General features: G+C 43.7%; 1 protein-coding gene across 1 annotated transcript in view; it reads left to right on the top strand.

The window, feature by feature from the left end:
- The first annotated feature begins 2,634 nt into the window (after window positions 1-2,634).
- The window catches only part of slc8a2b (solute carrier family 8 member 2b), a 108,963-nt gene continuing 86,515 nt past the window's right edge, over window positions 2,635-25,082 (top strand). The window contains exon 1 of the mRNA XM_042297235.1: window positions 2,635-2,805. The gene's annotated coding sequence lies outside the window, so the exon portion shown is untranslated. The remainder of the gene's footprint in view (window positions 2,806-25,082) is intronic.

Below are 25,082 nucleotides of genomic sequence, written 5' to 3'. Positions count from 1 at the left end.
GTGGAATTTCTTTACTTCTTAATGCGTTTGAGCCAATCAGTTGTGTTGTGACAAGGTAGGGGTGGTATCCAGAAGAGGGCCCTATTTGGTAAAAGACCAAGACAATATTATGGCAAGAGCAGCTCAAATAAGCAAAGAGAAATGACAGTCCATCATTACTTTAAGACATGAAGGTCAGTCAATACGGAACATTTCAAGAACTTTTAAAGTTTCTTCAAGTGCAGTCGCAAAAACCATCAAGCACTATAATGAAACTGGCTCTTATGAGGACCACCACAGGAAAGGAAGACCCAGAGTTCCCTCTGCTGTAGAGGATAAATCCATTAGAGTTAACTGCACCTCAGATTGCAGCCCAATCTGCTTCACAGAGTTCAAGTAACAGACACATCTCAACTTCAACTGTTCAGAGGGGATTGCGTGAATCAGGCCTTGGACACTGTGCTATCTAACCTCCAAACGAGCTTCAATGCCATACAACACTCCTTCCGTGGCCTCCAACTGCTCTTAAACGCTAGTAAAACCAAATGTATGCTTTTCAACTGTTCGCTGCCTGCACCCGCACGCCCGACTAGCATCACCACCCTGGATGGTTCCGACCTAGAATATGTGGACATCTATAAGTACCTAGGTGTCTGGCTAGACTTTAAACACTCCTTCCAGACTCATATCAAACATCTCCAATCTAAAATCAAATCTAGAGTCGGCTTTCTATTCCGCAACAAAGCCTCCTTCACTCACGCCGCCAAACTTACCCTAGTAAAACTGACTATCCTACCAATCCTCGACTTCGGCGATGTCATCTACAAAATAGCTTCCAATACTCTACTCAGCAAACTGGATGCAGTTTATCACAGTGCCATCCGTTTTGTTACTAAAGCACCTTATACCACCCACCACTGCGACCTGTATGCTCTAGTCGGCTGGCCCTCGCAACATATTCGTCGCCAGACCCACTGGCTCCAGGTCATCTACAAGTCCATGCTAGGTAAAGCTCCGCCTTATCTCGGTTCACTGGTCACGATGGCAACACCCACCCGTAGCACGCGCTCCAGCAGGTGTATCTCACTGATCATCCCTAAAGCCAACACCTCATTTGGCCGCCTTTCATTCCAGTTCTCTGCTGCCTGTGACCGGAACGAATTGCAAAAATCGCTGAAGTTGGAGACTTTTATCTCCCTCACCAACTTCAAACATCTGCTATCTGAGCAGCTAACCGATCGCTGCAGCTGTACATAGTCTATCGGTAAATAGCCCACTCAATTTTACCTACCTCATCCCCATACTGTTTATATTTATTTACTTTTCTGCTCTTTTGCACACCAATATCTCTACCTGTACATGACCATCTGATCATTTATCACTCCAGTGTTAATCTGCAAAATTGTAATTATTCGCCTACCTCCTCATGCCTTTTGCACACAATGTATATAGACTCTCTTTTTTTTCTACTGTGTTATTGACTTGTTAATTGTTTACTCCATGTGTAACTCTGTGTTGTCTGTTCACACTGCTATGCTTTATCTTGGCCAGGTCGCAGTTGCAAATGAGAACTTGTTCTCAACTAGCCTACCTGGTTAAATAAAGGTGAAATAAAAATACAAATAAATAAAATAGTCGAATTGCTGCAAGGAAACCACTACTAAAGGACACCAATAATAAGAAGAGACTTGCTTGGGACAAGAAACACGAGCAATGGACATTAGACCGGGGGAAATCTGTCCTTTGGTCTTTCTGATTTTTAGTTCCAACCGCCGTGTCTTTGTGAGACGCAGAGTATGTGAATGGATGATCTCCGCATGTGTGGTTCCCACCGTGAAGCATGGAGGAGGAAGTGTGATGGTGTTCAAGGCACATTTAACCAGCATGGCCACCACAGCATTCTGCAGTGACATGCCATCCCATCTGGTTTGCGCTTAGTGGGACTGTCATTTATTATTCAACAGGGCAATGACCCAAAACACACCTCCAGGTGGTGTAAGGGCTCTTTGACCAAGAAGGAGAGTGATGGAGTGCTGCATCAGATAACCTGGCCTCCACAATCACCCGACCTCAACCCAATTGAGATGGTTTGGGATGAGTTGGACCACAGAGTGAAGGAAAAACAGCCAACAAGTGCTCAGCATATGTGAGAATTCCTTCAAGACTGTTGAAAAAGCATTCCAAGTTACCAATTTGAAGGAGAGTAGAATTCCACGGATATCATTGGGGACCAAACACCACTGGGAAGCCTATTATTGAGTACCATCCACTGAAATTGTGCTTGGTCAGCTAACATTATCAGGAACAAGGGACTTAGTGGACAGTAAAAAAGTAAAGGACCCTGTTCAAGACTCTGAAAGAATATATATATTTCCTTGCCTTTCATGGCACAGTGACATGTGACACACTGACACATGGATCCTTCAACATGATGGAACCCTTAGCTGTCCTCCCATCAAATAATGTCTCAGTGATTACATTGAGGAACGGATAGTGTTCCACCTGTACATATTTTAGACAACCTGAAATGCGACTGTTATTAATTAATAAATAAAGTAGGTTAGGTCATACATAATTTCTCGAGCGGATGACACGTGGTCGTAACACTGTGCCATGCGCGCTCCTAAACATAACTCCCTTCCCAGAACGCGCACTTCCAATGTGATTGGGAGAGACTGACTGAGCGTGTTTGTGAGTGTTGTCTGAATGCGAGCCGATCCGCGGCTAGAACAGCAAAATTACGGGAACAGTTTTTCATGTTAACAACAGCAATATGTGCCTTACGACCGCACCTGCTTTGAGCTACTCTAAAAACTAGGATATAAGGTAAGAATGTGTTTATAAAAGTGTTCAGTTTTGAATGTTGAGGACTTATGTCAGATGTGTTGAAATATGTACTAAGTCATTGCCTTTTACACTTTAACAATTCTCGATCTGCCCTACACTGACTTGCTCGATGTTTGTTTGGGTTCTGGGTAGACTATTCTCTATGGATTAATATGGTACAACAATGTACCATGTGGGGTAGCTCTAATATTCGATTTGATCCATTGATTTAATAATAATTGAAAATGCAAAGTAGTTATCAGAAGTACGATTTACAATCAAGCAAATAATATTGATGGGAAGATTGTGAGCACAACCAAGATGTAACCCTGTCACTGTGTTTCCGTTTATTGTAAAAGGCTGTGTTGATAAAATGCACAGTCACATATCAATATAAGATACCATGTTGCATCATTTCCCTGAAGTGTTCCGCTGCGTGATTGAAATACTTAAAGATGTTTCCTATATGGAACCGTGCTTGAGGCTACTCAACACGGTGTGCACAGTGTGTAGAACCAATGTCTTTATTTGTCCACGGACAAAAGCCTCATTCAATTCATTTGAAGGCAAATGTCCATATGTCAATTGCATACAGCTTATTAGTTGACACAAGATGTTTCTTTGTGATAAGGCATAAAGCCTATCAATTGGAAATCCTAGAGACCTTTAGTTCCCTTGTGAGTTTGCCTGGATCCATAACTGCAGGGGTGCTGAGGGTGCTGCAGCACACCCTGATGAATTCAAATTAATAGTAAAAAAATAAATACAAGCAGTTTTCCACAAAATTAGTTAACTAGGCCTTTATAACTCCTGTATGATTGGAGAAAAAAAACACTTGTCAACCCCCCCCCAACCCAAAACACCATCCTGCAGCAATGTCTCCATCATCTATAGGTTCTTCAAAGACACATTACATGACAGGCTTTTCCAACTATAAATATATACCGTTATACCCGATACCGAATCACAGCATCATTGTTAAGCAAGTGCAAGTGCAAGGCTCAATTGGTCCCCCTTTAAAACGGATCCTCTATTCATTGTGCTTGCGTCATAGAGATGGGAAGTGGGGATTCACCCAGCTCAGTGCAGCTGTAGTGGGGCAGGCTGTAGTGGGGCAGGCTGTAGTGGGGCTTTCCTTGGTGTGGACATTTCCTGCAGTTTGGATTTCCCTGCATGCGCTATATCCCTCCACTCCCCACCCCCCAAACTAACGGAGGAGAACCCACTATGGATTGCTCCTTGGATGGCAGTTTGTGAACATTGACTACATGTAGGTTATATGGTTCATTCCTCCCTTTTTCAATACAGTTCGGGATCCCAAATGGGATTATTTTATCTTCAATGTATCCGAGCGCTCACCCCCCAATTGATCTATTATGGGATCTTTTCATACAGGGGATAGGCTATTATTTGCAGAATTGCACAGACTGCAGACTAGACTATCTGTTAGAGGAAACACAATTGAAATCTGTCTGTCTCGATATATATCTCTCTCTCTCTCTCTCTCTCTCATAGGTTACAGAGTAATAACTCAAGTGTAGATGTTTGACAGTCTGCATATCCACCACATCCCTTCCTCGAATGCCCCAGAACAAACATCAAGCGTGTTTCATTCAGTTTGGAAATACAGTCCTGATTGTTCTCTGAGGGGTGAACAGGCTGTTCAATCTGTCTAATGCCACCCAAAGAGCAATTTTCACAGTTTTTTAATTACACAAATTATGTGCTTGATTAGTTTACACTAAATTTGCACTGGGCCTTTTGAGTGGTGGGGTGGAAAGGTTTAGTGTGAGGGTGGAGGATAACATGGTGTTTATGCAGACCCCTGCATGATGGGGTGTGGGTGGGGGAGATGGGACGCAATGTGTAGTGTGTGTATGCGTGTGTGTATGCGTGTGTGTGTGCGTGTGTGTGTGCGTGTGTGTGTGCGTGCATGCCTCCGTGCAGTGTGAGGCTGAGCAGTGAGACGTGAGCGGGGTGTTCTTGGAGAAGAGCGGGAGCTGCTGCAGTGCTTTGACAATGGGTGGCGGTCTGAGGATGGCTGAGGGAGCTCCCTTCTCACTGCCACTCCCACTCTGCAGTTTGGGTGGGGGGTGAATGTGTGCATGTCCTGTATGTGCTCCTATGCTGTGTGTATGTTGACCTTACTGTGTGTGTGTGTGTGTGTGTGTGTGTGTGTGTGTGTGTGTGTGTGTGTGTGTGTTCAGTGCACTGTACATCTGTGCTGTTCCTCCATGCCCAGCTGTGGGGTTGAGAAGAGTGTCGTCTGGTCTGTCTGTTGGGTGTGTCTCAGTGTGTGAGCCAGCTTCTTATTGGTGTGGAAACGACAGAACAGAAGTGTATATGGGGAGTGGTTCCCCCCTGCAGTAAGAACAAACAGAAATGAGCTTTTCCCGTTGTGAACAGAAGCCTCTCTCCCTCTCACCATTTCATTGTCACTTTTTCCACCTCCCTTCCTCAGGCTGCTGATGAACACAGTAACCTTATCCCTCCCTGGCATGGCTTTCATTAATATGTATGAGGTTTATAATGTCACATTTCTGTTTCTTAAAGGATGGTGGGTATTTTTTACACTGACACACACACACATAGGATTAGCCTGCCCTGCTCCCTTGTGCGTCCCAAATGTTACCCTATTCCCTATATAGCGCACTACTCTTGACCAGGATTTACATAAAGGGAATAGGGTGCCGTTTGAAACGTAGTTGCCTGAGTCACTGAGCTGGTCTTCTCATTGGACTCCTTGGGTGAAAAGGACTCTGGGGCTTTACTGTACAAATCCAGAATCAGGGATCAGGGATTTCCTCTCTGGGTATGTTGCATTTTCACCCTCTCTTTCAGTTGATTTCTGGTGATCCTTTTTGGTCTGGTGTAGTCAGATGAAATGCCAGGTGGTTCTGACCCATCTCTTGGTGACAGGTGTTTATCATAGTCTTTATGTCCACTGTATTGATGCTGTACCTATGGGATTGGAGGAACTAGGGATTGGTCTTGGTTTTGATTCCATCTTGACCCTAACATCCTTCCTCCTAACAGATCCATGTAGAATATCTCACATGGGAAACACAAGTCCTGCTGTGATGGCTCGTCATACACATGGGAACACGGTAGCCAAGGAGTCGGGACACACGCCCAAGTGCCCAACTGCTCTCGCCCACACACACCCAATGGATGTTATCCAAGCACTATGGTACCAGCTGTCCCCTATCGGTCGGTTCTGCTGTCGTCGAGGCAGGGGCTCCGGTTTCTGCTGTGCGTATCGTGCGCACCCTCAGCAGTCACCTCTCATCTCTCTCCCTCTCTCTCTCTTCCTCTCTCTCTCCCTCTCCCTCTCTCTCTCTCTCTCCCTCTCTCTCTCTCTCTCTCTCCCCTCTCTCTCCCTCTCCTCTCTCCCTCTCCCTCTCTCTCTCTCTCCTCTCCTCTCTCCCTCTCTGTCTCCCTCACTGTCTCCGTCTCCGTCTCTGTCTCTGTCTCTCTCTGTCTTAGGCTCCATCAGATCTTTATCAATCTGTCCTGTGTAATAAGATTCAGAGCTGCTGAATCTCCACCACACTCCGTTCCAATCCACACATTGACCCTTGAATTGGCAGAGGCAAAATGCAAACAGGCTGCTGTCTCAATGATGGACATGTGTGTTGGAGGGTAAAGAACACAGCTTAGCGTTCTAGATGCAGCTGAATTTCCTCTCCCATCAGCCACTCAGAGATTTCCTGCAGGTGGCTTTTTGACTCTCTCTTAATTGATATTTTTCTGATATAAGAAGCTGATCTCATGCGTCGAGATTTCACGTCCCATTTTTCTTTAACTCTTAGCACTCTTGTGTGAAGTCTCAGTCTAATCCGAGGAGTCGTTACGTGACATGTTGATTTACATCTAACCAGCTTTCATGTGCTTTCGTGCAGTATTTTCATCCAGATCTCTGGATCTCTACAAATTGCGTTTGCATATGTCAGAGCTGTGTGCTTATCCGTCAGCATGCAGCCAGCCCTTGGGATACCTTCTGTGTGGATGATAGAGAGTCAATCCCCTGCCTGCGTGCGTTGGCTGTGTTAGCGGGGTTTGTTTTTGAGAGCAGAGGGCCGTCGGTGGACAGTCGGTTAGCTCAGCTCTAGGCAGGGTGGTGCAGCTCTCATTGTTACTGTTGGTCCGTTGGCACAAAGTCACAGGGCCTATTATTCAGTAGTTGTGACAGGGCTAACCTCAGCCTATGCACACACGCGCACACACACACGCACACACACACACGCACGCACGCACGCACACACACACACACACACACACACACACACACACACACACACACACACACACACACACACACAGGGTGCTCTCTTTTTCTAAACGTGAGCGAGTGTTTTGTTTTCTCTCTCTACGTAGCCTGTAGCTTTGTGTCAGTCTAGGCTGTTATCTCTCTGCCTGGATGATTTTGCTGTTTAACACTTTGTTGCTCTGGCTGCCTCAGTCAGTTAGCATGGCAGTTAGCTCTGTCATCCAGTCAGCTACCTAATGAGAACTGAGGATAAGTGGATGAAGAACGAGGGAAGAGGTGAGGGAGGAGAGGAGAGCAGGAGTGGCCTTGACTCCAGCTCTTTTTCAGATCTATTGGAAGAAGCCATAATCCTCTCTGGTCCTCACACAGACCTCAGAGGCACAGACACCTCCTCCCCCACTCTCACTGCTCCTAGCATTATAGGTGGTCAGGATGTTCTGGGGTGACAGTCACTACTGTTTCCTCCTCCTCACATGCTCTATGGTCATAACAGACCAGTGAAATACAGTTGAAGTCGGAAGTTTACATACACCTTCGCCAAATACATTTAAACTCAGTTATTCACAATTCCTGACATTTAATCATAGTAAAAATTCCTTTTTTTTCACAACTTTATTTAAAGAATGTGAAATGTCAGAAGAATAGTAGAGAGAATGATTTATGTCAGCTTTTATTTCTTTCATTACATTCCCAGTGGGTCAGAAGTTTACATACACTCAATTAGTTTTTGGTAGCATTGCCTTTAAATTGTTTAACTTGGGTCAAATGTTTCGGGTAGCCTTCCACAAGCTTCCCACAATAAGTTGGGTTAATTTTGGCCCATTCCTCTTGACATAGCTGGTGTAACTGAGTCAGGTTTGTAGGCCTTTTGCTCGCACACGCTTTTTCCGTTCTGCCCACACATTTTCTATATGATTGAGGTCAGGGCTTTGTGATGGCCACTTGAATACCTTGACTTTGTTGTCCTTAAGCCATTTTGCCACAAATTTGAAAGTATGCTTGGGGTCATTGTCCATTTGGAAGACCCATTTGCAACCAAGCTTTAACTTCCTGACTGATGTCTTGAGATGTTGCTTCAATATATCCACATAATTTTCCTACCTCATGATACCATCTATTTTGTGAAGTGCACCAGTCCCTCATGCAGCAAAGCACCTCCGCAACATGATGCTGCCTGTTCTTCGGCTTGCAAGCCTCCCCCTTTTTCCTCCAAACATAATGATGGTCATTATGGCCAAACAGTTCCATTTTTGTTTCATCAGACCAGAGGCCATTTTTCCAAAAAGTACGATCTTTGTCCCCATGTGCAGTTGCAAACCGTAGTCTGGCTTTGTTATGGCGCTTTTGGAGCCGTGGCTTCTTCCTTGCTAAGTTGCCTTTCAGGTTATGTCAAAATAGGACTTGTTTTACTGTTGATATTGACACTTTTGTACCTGTTTCCTCCAGCATCTTCACAAGGTCCTTTGCTGTTTTTCTGGGATTGATTTGCACTTTTTGCACCAAAGTACATTCATATCTAGGAGACAGAATGTGTCTCCTTCCTGACTGGTATGACGGCTGTGTGGTCCCATGGCGTTTATACTTGCATACTGTTGTTTGTACAGATGAACGTGGTACCTTCAGGCGATTTGGAAATTGTCCCCAAGGATGAACCAGACTTGTGGAGGTCTACAATTTTCTTTCTGAGGTCTTGGCTGATTTATTTTGATTTTCCCATGATGTCAAGCAAGAGGCACTGAGTTTGAAGGTAGGCCTTGAAATACATCCACAGGTCCACCTCCAATTGACTCAAATTATGTCAATCAGCCTATCAGAAGCTTCTAAAGCCATGACATCCTTTTCTGGAATTTTCCAAAAGCACAGTCAACTCAGTGTATGTAAACTTCTGATCCACTGGAATTGTGATACAGTGAACTATTGTAACGGCAGATTTCCTCTTCGTCTGAAGAGGAGTAAGGATCGGACCAAGATGCAGCGTGGTAAGTGTTCATGACGATTTATTAAAAACGAACTGAACACTGAAATACAAAACAATAAACGATGTGATGAAAACCGAAACAGTACCGTGTTGCGACAAACACTCACACGGAAACAAGCACCCACAAACCAACAGTGAAACCCAGGCTACCCAAGTATGATTCTCAATCAGAGACAACTAATGACACCTGCCTCTGATTGAGAACCATACTTGGCTGAACACAAAAACCAACATAGAAAAACAAAGAGACTGCATACCCCAACTCACGCCCTGACCATACTAAATAAGGAAATAAAGGTCAGAACGTGACAACTATAAGTGAAATAATCTGTCTATAAACAATTGTTGGAAAAATGACTTGTGTCATGCACAAAGCAGATGTCCTAACGGACTTACCAGAACTATAGTTTGTTAACAAGAAATGTGTGGAGTGGTTGAAAAACAAGTTTTGTTGACGCCAAACTAAGTGTATGTGAACTTCCGACTTCAACTGTAGATACTGTGCCTTATCCAATGTTACACCTAACGCTAAGTTAGCTCTAAACCAATGCACCCTATTCAGTACAGCTACAGTACCTGGCTAAGCGGTGTGTCTGTCAGCCCAGGATGAGTCCTGACAACCATGGTTCTCACTGAGGCATAATGCATGCAGTCTGAGAGAGAGAGAGAGAGCATGTCCTGTCAGCCTGACTTCCTGAATGTTCATTCTCTTTGAGGGGTAACAGGAGCGTAGGCACACAGGTGGAGGCGGTCGTGACTCTCCAGGGGGAGGGATCAGCAGCACTGTTTCTCTGTTGTTTTCACTTTGTCTGTTGCTCGAGCACAGCTCTCACCCTCCAGGTATATCGTATGAAATGCAAAAGTTGTTAGGAACAACAAGGGAAGTGAAGAAAACTGTGTGCGTGTAGGTGTGTGTGTTTGTGTGAGAGAGAGAGAGAGAGATAATGAAAACGGTGTTGTTGTCTGTATCAGTGTGTCGGTGCAATCTCCCAGACCCTCTCTTTTCCTGTTTTTCTCATTCTCTCTTTCTCTCTTGTTCATCCAATCCTTGCTGTCAGGGCTGAGGTCTCTGGGCTTTGTGTGAGAGTGGTGCAGCCTGACACAGAGTGACACACACACACACACACACCAACACACAGGGTGGGTTGGGCAGCTGGGTGCCTCGGAGCGGTAGACCAACAGGACAAGAGGACGTGGTGACAGGATCTGACAGGAGGAGTGCTGGACCGCGCCGGGCCACAGCAAATACCTCAAATACCCACACGCCTCTGTCACAGACCATGGCCTAACATTAAGAGTGACAACCTGGGGATATGGGGAGTGCCAGGGGTTTCCTGGTGCTACTGTAGTTTACAGAGAGGAACACGGGAGGGAACATTATAATGGTATAACTAAGAGGCCATTTTCTACTTGGTTAGCTAGACTGTATTTGTATAAATGTAGGGTTTCCGTGTTAAGTGCTGAGCTGTAAAAAGTACAGTACACCGAGGCCGTGATCGTTAATGTTCACAATGAGTCCCCATTTAGACCTTACGAATAACCTCCAATAAGTACAATCGCATGTTTGAATGATCCTGTTGATAATGATAGTGCTTTGAATACCACACATGCATGCTGACTGAAGAACTGTGTTGGAACTCTAAGCCACTGTGTGTTGGTTGAGCTGCTTATCTTGTGTCTCTTATGATGCACTCTAATTGTCTCCCAGGGACAGTAAAGATTTACTGAACTGAACTTGGGTGTACCAAAGCGATTTACGTACTGGCCTTAGCTGAAGTACTAAAGGGCACCCTATTCCCTATATTGTGCACTACTTTTTCTCCGGTCACAAGTAGTGCATCATATAGGAAATAGGGCTCCATTTGTTATACTGTTATACTCTTCTACAGTTGACTTCCATTGTTATTGCCTTTCTGTCTGTGTGGCTAAAGCCTAATGAGTAGGAGGTTTGGTGAAGTGTTACGAATGGAGTCCCTATGAGATGTCTTCCTCCTCAGGTCTTGCTGGTATCTGGGTCCAGGCTTTCTGATTATCATGTTGTTGTATCATACTGTATGGACTTTGTCAAGCATGTGAACCACTGCATGAATACATAAGTAAATGACCGAATGAGTGTGAGTAAATTAATGAGGAATGATTCATTTATTAATTCATCTGCAGATATACTGATTTATTTGAATTCAACCAAGATTCCTTTATTTGTATGTGCTGTCGAATATATAGTGTACTCACGCCTGCTGAATATGAAGGGTCAACTCTTTTTTTTACTGCTACTGCAGTGGGGATTAATTGCTCTATTCTGGCCCCAGCCAGATGATTTCGGACAGCAGGTTTTATTACACCGAATAAATGAAAGGAGATCGAAAACAATTAAATGGAAAGATTTAATTAACGTCTCTTTGTGTGGCATCAGCATGAGATAGACTGAGAAAAAAAATAGAGAGAAAGAGGAAAAGTTTGTGTGTGTGTGTGTGTGTGTGTGTGTGTGTGTGTGCGTAAAAATCACTGGGGAAGCCAATACATTTTTTTTGTTGAGTTGTGATAATTGCGTTGTTTGCTCTATATCCTAAGGCTGACACAATAAGAAGACACAATGGCAGAATAAATTAAAGCACACATTTGTTTGATTACAAAACCGGAAAACAACATCTGTCCGATGAAGTCCACAAAGCATATTGCAAGTAACAAACAGTTACATGACCTACAGCATAGTCAAGCAAGTTAATGTTTTCTACATTTTCGGACTACTAAACAACTATTGATTTAGAACCACAGAGAGTTAAAACAGGTGCTGCCTCCACTATTCCAGCACCATTTCAACATGTCATCATCTAATCACCTATGCTTAGGCTAATACAGTGACAACTAAAAGATACCAAAAATGATTTAGTCCAATCAACGTAAGCTAAATATGATGTGTCCGCTACTGATTTCTGTGTGTGTGTGTTTGCGTAGAGGTAGAAAAACATGTTGACTCACCCAATGCCATCCTCCTCTTTCATGTTCCCTAAACGGTCTATGTCATACAATACACACGCTAAAATACTTGCTGCTAGCCTAACTTCCTTTCATGGGCAACGATACGCCAGGCTAGCTAGTTAACCTTAATATACTACATCTAGCAACATTTTGAACTTTCATTCCATCAAGCGAGGGGCAATATGGTTGGATCAGAATCACCGTTATAATCATTGGCAAGAACAGAGAATTAAGTAACACCACAAGTCCAAATTCCTATTTCCATCAATGGGATAATTTAGGAAAGGGCTAATTTCAGCTAGCTAGTCAACCACCAGAGGACAACAACACAATGAGATGAAACAATACCCCCCAAATTCTGTCAATAATGAAGTTTGGCATCAGATAGATACGGTGCACATACTGAGACAGGGGCGCTGTTTCGTTTGCTCGGATGCTTTCTCCGGTGCAATACAGTACATTCAGCCTGTTACGAATTGAAGGAAATGTATGAAACACAGAGAGATGAAAGATAAATTATTGTGTATGTTTTTCTTCTCCTTTTCTTGGTAAATGTTTTGGGGAAGCCTGGCTTCCCTTGGCATCCATGAATACATGCCACCATCCAGTACCCCTTGCTAGCAGCACCAGGAAGAGAACATTACTCATTCTCCATCCTCTATTTTTCCTCGATTCGACCACTAAGTACACTGAAACTGTCATAGATTACCTGACATGGGGTGCCTATTCATCCATTCGTTCTCTCCTTCTGTTTTTGTGCTGACTTTGGCTAAGGCTGCTGGCTAGCTAGCCTAGCTAGGCAAATCCCTGCATTATCTGTACTGAACCATCTGCAGGACAAGACCCCTCATGGCTCGGCCACGCAACACCCAGCAAGCTGAGGCCCTGTGAATGAATCCTCCAGCTGACGTAATTAATATGGGTAATTGGTCAAAATCAGGATTATTTTATAAAAGGACCTGTACGAGCAGCCGTAAACAACGATAATCTCAACAGCCCAGAGAGGCTATTGCCTTTGACTGGATGAGCTGCCTCTCAGGGAAAGAGCCGTGCTCAGCTGAGCTCACAGATATCAGATACTGCAGCTTTTAAGACGTAATAAACAACCTGCCTAATTAGCCCGTTACTCATTATTGAGCTGCTGCCGAGCAGACACTCTATTCCTGGAATTAGGAAGTTTAACAGAACAGAATAAGAGAAACCCTCTGTTTGTTCACGATATAGGTTGAAGATAAGATACTGTTCATATTGCATCATCTTACTGTAGTCCATATCCTTCCTCACCCCGTTTCTCGCCGAAAGGTGGGGCTTGCATCGGTGTGTTCACAGGTGTTCAGGTAGAGCTGTTGTTCACTCCTCTATGATGAAAACGCACGCACACAATCTTCCTCCCTGTCCTTCCCCCCCTCTCATGCTCTTTCTCTCCCTCTCCCTCTCCCCCATGTCTATTAAATGCTAATCTTATGTGTCCAACCTATTACAGCTGTCTGACAAGTCTTTCATTTTAGGGCTTTCATCTAGACCTGCACTGTCAGAAACTCCAAAATAGTAATGGTGCCAGGAAGGGATAAAAGAGAACCTCCCAACCCACGCTATAAAATGTTGTTACGCAAACAGCAGATTAAACTGCCTCTGTAATGTGTGAATTAGGAAGGACTGCCTGTGCAGTCTGACGATCACTTAATTATTGATCATGCATAGAGATAGCCTGTGCTCCAATTGGCACCCTATTCCCTATACACTGCACTAAACCATATGGGCCCCAGTCAAAAGAAGGGAACTATTATAGATAATAGGGTGCCATTTGGAATGCAACCAAGATCTCCCAGCAGGATGCTGGCTAGCTCCCCTCAGCGCTTTGGGACCCCTGATCCAATCTGTCACTTAATTGGTTGTTAATACCAATATGTGTTCCTATATTCCGATCATGGCCTCATACAGTCCACATTGTTCTGTCACACTAGTTCAGGGTACCTCATCCTCCTTCAAATCATCATCATCTATTACACTCATAGCCTCTCACAATGACACGTGCTGTATAGAATCACATTCAAGCTTTGTTAATGAGACACGATACTGCTTGCATCATGGACTGACATCACATAATGTAGTGTAGAAATGATTAAGGGCCGATAACAGGGTAATTAATTAACAGCATTGACCATACATCTCTTCCATTCCCCCATCTTCATCCACCTTACCCCTTTCCCTCACACACACACACACATGCACACGCACACACCCCACTATTGTGTTTGGGGTACAAACGTCATAGAAAACACAGAGTGGCACCAGAGCTGTTCTCTCTCTCTGACTGAAATAATTAGCAGAAATAAATGAGGTGGATCTCTGCCTCAGTTAGGTTGCCAATGAGTGTTATTTTTCTCCCAGCTTCCACTGAAAATGTACCACAGCAGTCATTTCTCCTAGTGTTGATCTTTCTCACAGAGACACATTCTCTTTCACATTATCCAAAGTCCTATTGTATTTCACTGGGATGGCAGGGATGGATTATTATAGCTCATGTCAGTCAAGCATCGAGGACATACTGGCAGGAGGAATCATTCCAAACTAGCTGCCATTCTGCCTACAGAGAAATAAATGATGCACTGTTAATTGCAGCAATTTGCATTGTGTGCCAACCTCTGTCTGAACCAATTTACCCCTAAACTACCCCCTGGGAAACCAACTACCCCCTGGACATCCAACTACCCCCTGGACAACCAACTACCCCCTTGACAACCAACTACCCCCTTGACAACCAACTACCCCTTGACAACCAACTACCCCCTGGACAACCAACTACCCCTGACAACCAACTACCCCTGGACAACCAACTACCCCCTTGATAACCAACTACCCCTTGATAACCAACTACCCCTGACAACCAACTACCCCTTGATAACCAACTACCCCCTGGACAACCAACTACCCCCTTGATAACCAACTACCCCTGGGAAACCAACTACCCCTGGATCCAACTACCCCTTGATAACCAACTACCCCCTTGATAACCAACTACCCCTTGGACAACCAACTACCCCCTTGACAACCAACTACCCCTGAACAACCAACTACCACCTTGATAACCAACTACCCCCTGGGCAACCAACTACCCCCTTGATAACCAACTACCCCCTGGGCAACCAACTACCCCCTGACCAATCTCAAATGACTGTACTCTCCACCTCCATGATGTTTGAGAATGATATGACAGTTATTATTCCCATGATGCTCCCCTGGATGCAGTGGGCCTGATAAGTCCCGGTGTGACATGAACAATGGCTGGTAGAGTCATAACAATCAGTGTTCACTACTGAGTGTCTCACCACACCGTTAGTACTCACTGTCTGTTGAGTCAATTGGGAGTGAATGGGAGTGGGCCAGCCAACCATTCACACAGCTCATTTCTATTTAAATGCAGTTGCCGGGCGAACATGGCTGTACCTGGGGAATAGAAAAGAGAGAGGAAAGAGGAGAGATCAATAAAAGTGGAGCACAGAGAAGAGGAGGATGAACACTCGCTTTATCTCTCACATTGATGTTCTGTGAGTGTCACTGTGTTTGATGAAACAGTGTTCTTTTAGTGTTATTGTGTTGGCCCGCCTCTGTTCGCTGGATGCGGCCTGATTTGATTTGTCTGCCTCCTGTGTGGCTGTTTGTAGAGACGTGCCCAACACCATAAGAGGAGAGGAGAAGAGCTGTAAACAAAGACTCACATTCTCATTCTCCTTACTCACTCAGATGTTCTTTCTGTGCTGTCGAAATATAGAGACTCAACAGGGCAAACTGAGCTCCCATAATTGCTGCTGGCTCTAATTTCACACATACACACACTATAGAGACGTAGTCCTGAGATACACACACACACGTATTCAGCCACACGTCTCTCTCAGATCACTCTCCTCTTTACTTTTCTCTCTCTGAGATCACTGTACTCCTTCTTTACTTTTCTCTCTCTCTCATATATATATGTATGGGGAGAACAAGTATGTATGTATTTTGTAGGCAATTTTTTAAAAGTAAATCATTTGTTTTATGTATGTATGTTGTATGTATGTATGTATGTATGTATGTATGTATGTATGTATGTATGTATGTATGTATGTATGTATATATAAACCTTTGTTTGCAATTACAGATATATATGTATTCTTGATATGTTTATATGTATATGCATGTATGTATGTATATATATTTCAGCTCTATATATTTTCTATATTCAGGTCTGGAGACTATGTATAGGCAATCAGTTAAGAACAAATTCTTATTTTCAATGGCGGCTTAGGAACAGTGAGTTAACTGCCTGTTCAGGGGCAGAACGACAGATTTGTATTGTCAGCTCGGGGATTTGAAATTGCAACCTTCCGGTTACTAGTCCAACGCTCTAACCACTAGGCTACCCTGCCGCCCCGCCCCTCGTTGTCATGCTGGAAGACCGATCCACGACCCATCTTCAATGCTCTTACTGAGGAAGGAGGTTGTTGGCCAAGATCTTGCGATACATGGCCCCATCCATCCTCCCCTCAATACGGTGCAGTCGTATCCCCCTATATGTATATCCTATTCTTCCTCCAAATGTATATATGTATGTTTGTCTCATAGATATATGACCATATATATCCTCCTCTGGATCATAAACTATAGATGGGCCTGGACATATGTATAGGGGGATGTATAGGATTGTAATATGTATATATGTTACTAATGGTTTTCTTTGAGACTGTGGTCCCATCTCTTCAGGTCATTGACCAGGTCCTGCCGTGTATATCTGGGCTGATCCCTCACCTCCTCATGATCATTGATGCCCCATATGAGATCTTGCATGGAGCCCCAGACCGAGGGTTATTATCATCTTGAACTTCTTCCATTTTCTAATAATTGTATATTGTTGCCTTCTATATATATATATCCTTTAGCCCATAGCCTTGTGCAGGTCTATGTATATACATATATCTATATTGTGGAGAGGTTGGAGTCTGTATGATTGAGTGTGTGGACAGGTGCCTTTGTAGACATGTGGAGACCTCTACATGCTTTGTAAATAGGAAAACCTGCAAAATCGGCAGTGTATCAAATACTTGTTCTTCCCACTGTGTGTGTAGGAAAACCTATAAAATAGTATATATATATATATATATATATATATATATATATATATATATATACTGCTCAAATAAATAAAGGGAACACTTAAACAACACAATGTAACTCCAAATCAATCACACTTCTGTGAAATCAAACTGTCCGCTTAGGAAGCAACACTGATTGACAATAGATTTCACATGCTGTTGTGCAAATGGAATAGACAACAGGTGGAAATTATAGGCATTTAGCAAGACACCCCCAATAAAGGAGTGGTTCTGCAAGTGGGGACCACAGACTACTTCTCAGTTCCTTTTTTTTTGTACCTTTATTTTACTAGGCAAGTCAGTTAAGAACAAATTCTTATTTTCAATGACGGCCTAGGAACAGTGGGTTAACTGCCTGTTCAGGGGCAGAACGACAGATTTTGTACCTTGTCAGCTCGGGGATTTGAACTTGCAACCTTTCGGTCACTAGTCCAATGCTCTAACCACTAGGCACCTGTCCTATGCTTCCTGGCTGATGTTTTGGTCACTTTTGAATGCTGGCGGTGCTTTCACTCTAGTGGTAGCATGAGACGGAGTCAACAACCCACACAAGTGGCTCAGGTAGTGCAGCTCATCCAGGATGGCACATCAGTGCGAGATGTGGCAAGAAGGTTTGCTGTGTCTGTCAGCGTAGTGTCCAGAGCATGGAAGCGCTACTAGGAGACAGGCCAATACATCAGGAGACGTGGAGGAGGCCGTAGGAGGGCAACAACCCAGCAGCAGGACCGCTACCTCCGCCTTTGTGCAAGGTTGAGCAGGAGGAACACTGCCAGAGCCCTGCAAAATGACCTCCAGCAGGCCACAAATGTGCATGTGTCTGCTCAAACTGTCAGAAACAGACTCCATGAGGGTGGTATGAGGGCCCGACGTCCACAGGTGGGGGTTGTGCTTACAGCCCAACACCGTGCAGGATGTTTGGCATTTGCCAGAGAACACCAAGGATTGGCAAATTCGCCACTGGCGCCCTGTGCTCTTCATAGATGAAAGCAGGTTCACACTGAGCACATGTGACAGACGTGACAGCCTGGAGATGCCGTGGAGAACGTTCTGCTGTCTGCAACATCCTCCAGCATGACCGGTTTGGCGGTGGGTCAGTCATGGTGTGGGGTGGCATTTCTTTCCTCCATGTGGTCGCCAGAGGTAGCCTGACTGCCATTAGGTACCGAGATGAGATCCTCAGACCCCTTGTGAGACCGTATGCTGGTGCGGTTGGCCCTGGGTTCCTCCTAATGCAAGACAATGCTAGACTTCATGTGGCTGGAGTGTATCAGCAGTTCCTGCAAGAGGAAGGCATTGATGCTATGGACTAGCCCGCCCGTTCCCCAGACCTGAATCCAATTGAGGACATCTGGGACATAATTTCTCGCTCCATCCACCAATGCCACGTTGCACCACAGACTGTCCAGGAGTTGGCGGATGCTTTAATCCAGGTCTGGGAGGAGATCCCTCAGGAGACCATCCGCCACCTCATCAAGAGCATGCCCAGGCGTTGTAGGGAGGTCATACAGGCACGTGGAGGCCACACACACTACTGAGCCTCATTTTGACTTGTTTTAAGGACATTACATCAAAGTTGCATCAGCCTGTGGTGTGGTTTTCCACTTTAATTTTGAGTGTGACTCCAAATCCAGACCTCCATGGGTTGATAAATTTGATTTCCATTGATCATTTTTGTGTGATTTTGTTGTCAGCACATTCAACTATGTAGAGAAAAAAGTATTTAATAAGAATATTTCATTCATTCAGATCTAGGATGTGTTATTTTAGTGTTCCCTTTATTTTTCTGAGCAGTGTGTATATATATGGGGACGAGTGTGAGAGCTGCATCCTGCCTATGGATTAGCTTTCAGTGCATTTTTGATCTGTATTCCTCTTTCTTTCTTAATGAAATGTGGCAAGAGAAAGAGACGGAGAGAAGTAGAAGAGAAGAGCGGGATTAAAAAAGGGACTCAGGAAGGAAGCATGGAGAGTCCATTACAAAACCTCCTCCACTCCTTCTCTCATCTCCATCTTCCTCTGTCAACCAGAGCTCAGTAGTCAATAGAAGGCGATCCCGTCAAAGAGCATGTTTTAACCAGATTGACACATGCACAGCCGTGGAAAGTCGGGGTGCAGAGTGGGGAGAAATGCCCACCCCCAACCCCCACCAAAACATTATCTTTTCGGCCATGGAAACAGGAAGCTGTGCTACTTGTTCAACTGTTACTTGCTCAACCTTGTGGCCTTTCGAGATGGTGGTGTCTGGTGCTGGGGAGTCAGGTTGAGTGGGTGTTGTATGTAGACAGAGGGGAAATACAACAAGGGGAGAGAACCAATAGTCAATGCTGCTGTTGTATTATATACTACTGCATGTCCAAGACATTATCCACTTTAAAAACAGTAAATACGGTAATACTTTAACATAGCACATTCAAATATATGCTGTAACAGTTCTATCCTGATGTGTACACATCATTTTATTACTTGATTTATTACTCCTATACGGCTTAGTTGCTAGAGAATGGCACTGTCGGGGTTGTGGGTTTGATTCCTGCTGTGGCCACCTATACGGAAATGTGTGCTAGTCTCTTTGGATAAAAGCACTGCTAAATGGCATACAGTGCCTTCAGAAAGTATTCATAACTCTTGAGTTGCTCCACAGTTTGTTGTGTTACAGCCTGAATTGAAAGTGGATTAAATATATATTTTTTCTCTCACCAATCTACACACATTACCCCATAATGACAAAGTGAAAACATGTTTTTAGACATTTTTGCAAATGTATTAAAAATGAAATGCAGAAATATCTCATTTACATAAGTATATTCACACCCCTGTCTTTGTAGAAGCACCTTTGGCAGTGATTACAGCTTTGAGTCTTTTCTGAATAAGACTCTTAAGAGCTTTCCACACCTGGATAGTGCAATATAAGCACATTATTATTTTTTAAATTCTTCAAGTTTTATCTAATTGGTTGTTTATCATTGCTAGACAACCATTTCAGGACTTGCCATAGATTTACAAGTAGATTTAAATCAAAACTGCAACTCTGCCACTCAGGAACATTCACTGTCGTCTTGGTAAGCAAGATTTGGCCTTGTGTTTTCAGTTAATGTCCTGCTGAAATGTGAATTAATCTCAGTGTCTGCTGGAAAGCAGACTGAACCAGGTTTTCCTATAGGATTTTCCATGTGCTTAGCTCCATTCTGTTTATTTTTATCCTGAAAAACTCCCCAGTCCTTAATGATTACCAGCATACCCATAACATGATGCATCCACCATTATGCTTGAAAATATGGACAGTGGTATTGGATTGGATTTGCCCCAAACACAACACTTTGAATTCAGGACAAAACGTGAATTGCTTTGCCACATTTTTTAAATTTATGTATTCTTATTTTTTGGCAAATGTTTTTGCAGTAATACTTTAGTGCATTGCTGCAAACAGGATGCATGTTATGGAATATTTTTTATTCTGTACAGGCTGCCTTCTCTTTACTGTCATTTAGGTTAGTATTGTGGAGTACTACAATGTTTTCTATCCATCCTCAGTTTTCTCAAATCACAGCCACTAAACAAACTCTGTAACTGTTTTAAAGTCACCATTGGCCTCATGGTGAAATCCCTGAGCGATTTCCTTCGTCTCCGGCAACTGAGTTAGGAAGGATTCCTGTATCTTTGTAGTGACAGGGTGTATTGATACACCATCTAAAGTGTAATGAATAACTTCGCCATGCTCAAAAGAATATTCAATGTCTTTTTTTGGGGTATTTTTACCCATCTAGGTGCCCTTTGCGAAACATTGGAAAACCTCCCTGGTTTTTGTGGTTGAATCCGTGTTTGAAATTCACAGAGATGAGGTAGTCATTCAAAAATCATGTTAAACACTATTATTGCACACTGAGTCCATGTAACTTATTTATTATGTGACTTATTTAGGCTTGCCATATCAAATGGGTTGAATACTTATTTCAGCTTTTCATTTGTAATTCATTTGTAAACATTTCTAGGGTGTGAATACTTTCTGAAGGCACTGTATATTATTATATGAGACTCAGTGAGAGTCTGCTGGCTGGTGTTGAGGGCAGGTTGCTCTTGTCTGTACTGTCCCAGTCTGCAGTGAGATGATAGAGACTGTGTCATTGAGTCTCATTATCCCAGAAATTACCATTTCTATTCCCCACATCCATCTATTCCCCACATCCATCTATTCCCCACATCCATTGCAGGTACAGTGCCTTGCGAAATTATTTGGCCCCCTTGAACTTTGTGACCTTTTGCCACATTTCAGGCTTCAAACATAAAGATATAAAACTGTATTTTTTTATGAAAAATCAACAACAAGTGGGACACAATCATGAAGTAGAACGACATTTATTGGATATTTGAAACTTTTTTAACAAATCAAAAACTGAAAAATTGGGCGTGCAAAATTATTCAGCCCCCTTAAGTTAATACTTTGTAGCGCCACCTTTTGCTGCGATTACAGCTGTAAGTCGCTTGGGGTATGTCTCTATCAGTTTTGCACATCGAGAGACTGAAATTTTTTCCCATTCCTCCTTGCAAAACAGCTCGAGCTCAGTGAGGTTGGATGGAGAGCATTTGTGAACAGCAGTTTTCAGTTCTTTCCACAGATTCTCGATTGGATTCAGGTCTGGACTTTGACTTGGCCATTCTAACACCTGGATATGTTTATTTTTGAACCATTCCATTGTAGATTTTGCTTTATGTTTTGGATCATTGTCTTGTTGGAAGACAAATCTCCGTCCCAGTCTCAGGTCTTTTGCAGACTCCATCAGGTTTTCTTCCAGAATGGTCCTGTATTTGGCTCCATCCATCTTCCCATCAATTTTAACCATCTTCCCTGTCCCTGCTGAAGAAAAGCAGGCCCAAACCATGATGCTGCCACCACCATGTTTGACAGTGGGGATGGTGTGTTCCTGGTGATGAGCTGTGTTGCTTTTACGCCAAACATAACGTTTTGCATTGTTGCCAAAAAGTTCAATTTTGGTTTCATCTGACCAGAGCAACTTCTTCCACATGTTTGGTGTGTCTCCCAGGTGGCTTGTGGCAAACTTTAAATGACACTTTTTATGGATATCTTTAAGAAATGGCTTTCTTCTTGCCACTCTTCCATAAAGGCCAGATTTGTGCAATATACGACTGATTGTTGTCCTATGGACAGTCTCCCACCTCAGCTGTAGATCTCTGCAGTTCATCCAGAGTGATCATGGGCCTCTTGGCTGCATCTCTGATCAGTCTTCTCCTTGTATGAGCTGAAAGTTTAGAGGGACGGCCAGGTCTTGGTAGATTTGCAGTGGTCTGATACTCCTTCCATTTCAATATTATCGCTTGCACAGTGCTCCTTGGGATGTTTAAAGCTTGGGAAATCTTTTTGTATCCAAATCCGGCTTTAAACTTCTTCACAACAGTATCTCGGACCTGCCGGGTGTGTTCCTTGTTCTTCATGATGCTCTCTGCGCTTTTAACGGACCTCTGAGACTATCACAGTGCAGGTGCATTTATACGGAGACTTGATTACACACAGGTGGATTGTATTTATCATCATTAGTCATTTAGGTCAACATTGGATCATTCTGAGATCCTCACTGAACTTCTGGGGAGAGTTTGCTGCACTGAAAGTAAAGGGGCTGAATAATTTTGCACGCCCAATTTTTCAGTTTTTGATTTGTTAAAAAAGTTTGAAATATCCTATAAATGTCGTTCCACTTCATGATTGTGTCCCACTTGTTGTTGATTCTTCACAAAAAAATACAGTTTTATATCTTTATGTTTGAAGCCTGAAATGTGGCAAAAGGTCGCAAAGTTCAAGGGGGCCGAATACTTTCGCAAGGCACTGTACATATTGATTGAAGCGTTGTTCATGTGGACCAAAGGCTATTTAAGTTTTTGCCTCACAGAGGATGGTGGTCGGTGGGATACAGGCAGCTGTATACTGCACCCTAGTTGCCGCTTGATTCTAATCCCCCTTAAGGATGCCCTCACCTATTAGCTAGTTGGTTTTGGCAAACAGGTCTTGGGTAAACAGATCTCTTAAATCCAGCTTAGCTCCTCTCCAGTGGCTGGAAGTTTAAGAATGGCATTCTATGCTCCAATACTCATTGATGGGGATATAGGAGTGAATGGTTCATGACTGAGCACAACACCAGTTATGGGGCTCTATTGTTTTATTAGTTGGATCGCTCTCACACACACACACACACCACACACATACACACACTTCTCATTGTCTTTTCTTCACACGGCCAGGAAGTGTTATCGATACTGGGTGCTGTCCATGGGCTGCCGCCATCCAGATGCAGCCATCAGCTGGGCACACAAACACACACACGCACACACACACACACACACACACACACACACTTATTTGTGCCAATTAGGGCCCTCTTCCTCAGGTACGACCTTCCTCCTCTATTTGATTATAGGTCTGGCCATGAAACCTGCTCTCACCGCCCACTCAGCTTCTCTCTCTCTCGCCATTATGAGGCCCAGACCCTGCATACATATATCTAGTTATACTTGGAGCCATATGTGGTGTTTGTTTTTGCTATGGTAATAGCCTCATTTGATGCAGCGCTGTCTGGCGAGGGTGAGGAGGCCCTCCGGGCACCAGTCGCTAGGTCCTAAGTGGGAAGGCGACGCGTGCTACTGATTGGCTGACAGGTGGCAGCGAGCGGGGACGAGGCGAGATAGGCCTCTGTAATGAGGATTTAATCTGTTGATGATTCTGTCATCTCCCTGGGTAACTGTATCGGGCAGATGGGTAGACGTCACCTTGGCATAGCACTTTCAGTATGTGTGCGTGAGGCATTATACAGTGCATTCGGAAAGTATTCAGACCCCTTGACGTTTTCCACATTTTGTTACTTTACAACCTTGTTCTAAAATGGATTAAATAGTTTTTTTTCTCTCTTATCAATCTATATACAATACCCCATAATGACAAAACAAAATAGGTTTTTAGACATTTTTGCAAATGTACATTACCAATCAAAAGTTTGGACACACCTACTCATTCAAGGGTTTTTCTTTATTTTTACTATTTTCTACATTGTAGAATAACAATGAAATAACACATATGGAATCATGTAGTAACCAAAAAAGTGGTAAACAAACAAACATATTTTCTATTTGAGAAGCTTCAAAGTAGCCACCCTTTGCCTGGATGACAGCTTTGCACACCCTTGGCATTCTCTCAACCAGCTTCACCTGGAATGCTTTTCCAACAGTCTTGAAGGATTTCCCACATATGCTGAGCACTTGTTGGCTGCTTTTCCTTCACTCTGCGGTCCAACTCATCCTAAACCATCTCAATTAGGTTGAGGTCGGGTGTTTGTGGAGGCTAGGTCATCTGATGCAGCACTCCATCACTCTCCTTCTTGGTCAAATAGCCCTTAGACAGCCTGGAGGTGTGTTGGGTCATTGTCCTGTTGAAAAATAAATTATTGTCCCACTAAGCGCAAATCAGATGGGGTCGCTGCAGAATACTGCGGTAGCCATGCTGGTTAAATGTGCCTTGAATTCTACATGAAATAAATACATTTGCTCCCGAGAGGCGCAGCAGTCTAAGGCACTGTATCTCAGTGCAAGAGGTGTCTGTACAGTCCATGGTTCGAATCCAGGCTTTATCACATCTGGCTGTGATTGGGAGTCCCATAAGACAGCGCACAATTGGCTCAGCATCGTCCGGGTTTGGCCAGGGTTGGCAGTTATTGTAAATAATAGTTTGTTATTAACTGCCTTGCCTAATTAAATAAAGGTTAAATAAAACAATTAAACTGACAGTGTCCCCAGCAAAGCACCATCATAGCTCCTCCTCCATGCTTCACAGTGGGAACCACACATGCGGAGATAATCCGTTCACCTACTCTGCATCTTACAAAGACACGGCAGTTGGAACTCGTCTTCTTATTGGTGT

The sequence above is a fragment of the Oncorhynchus tshawytscha genome, linkage group LG14 (genome assembly GCF_018296145.1).
Source record: "Oncorhynchus tshawytscha isolate Ot180627B linkage group LG14, Otsh_v2.0, whole genome shotgun sequence".
Taxonomy (NCBI): domain Eukaryota; kingdom Metazoa; phylum Chordata; class Actinopteri; order Salmoniformes; family Salmonidae; genus Oncorhynchus; species Oncorhynchus tshawytscha.
Note: the sequence above shows the minus strand (reverse complement) of the source record. Positions and strands in the feature narration are given on the sequence as shown.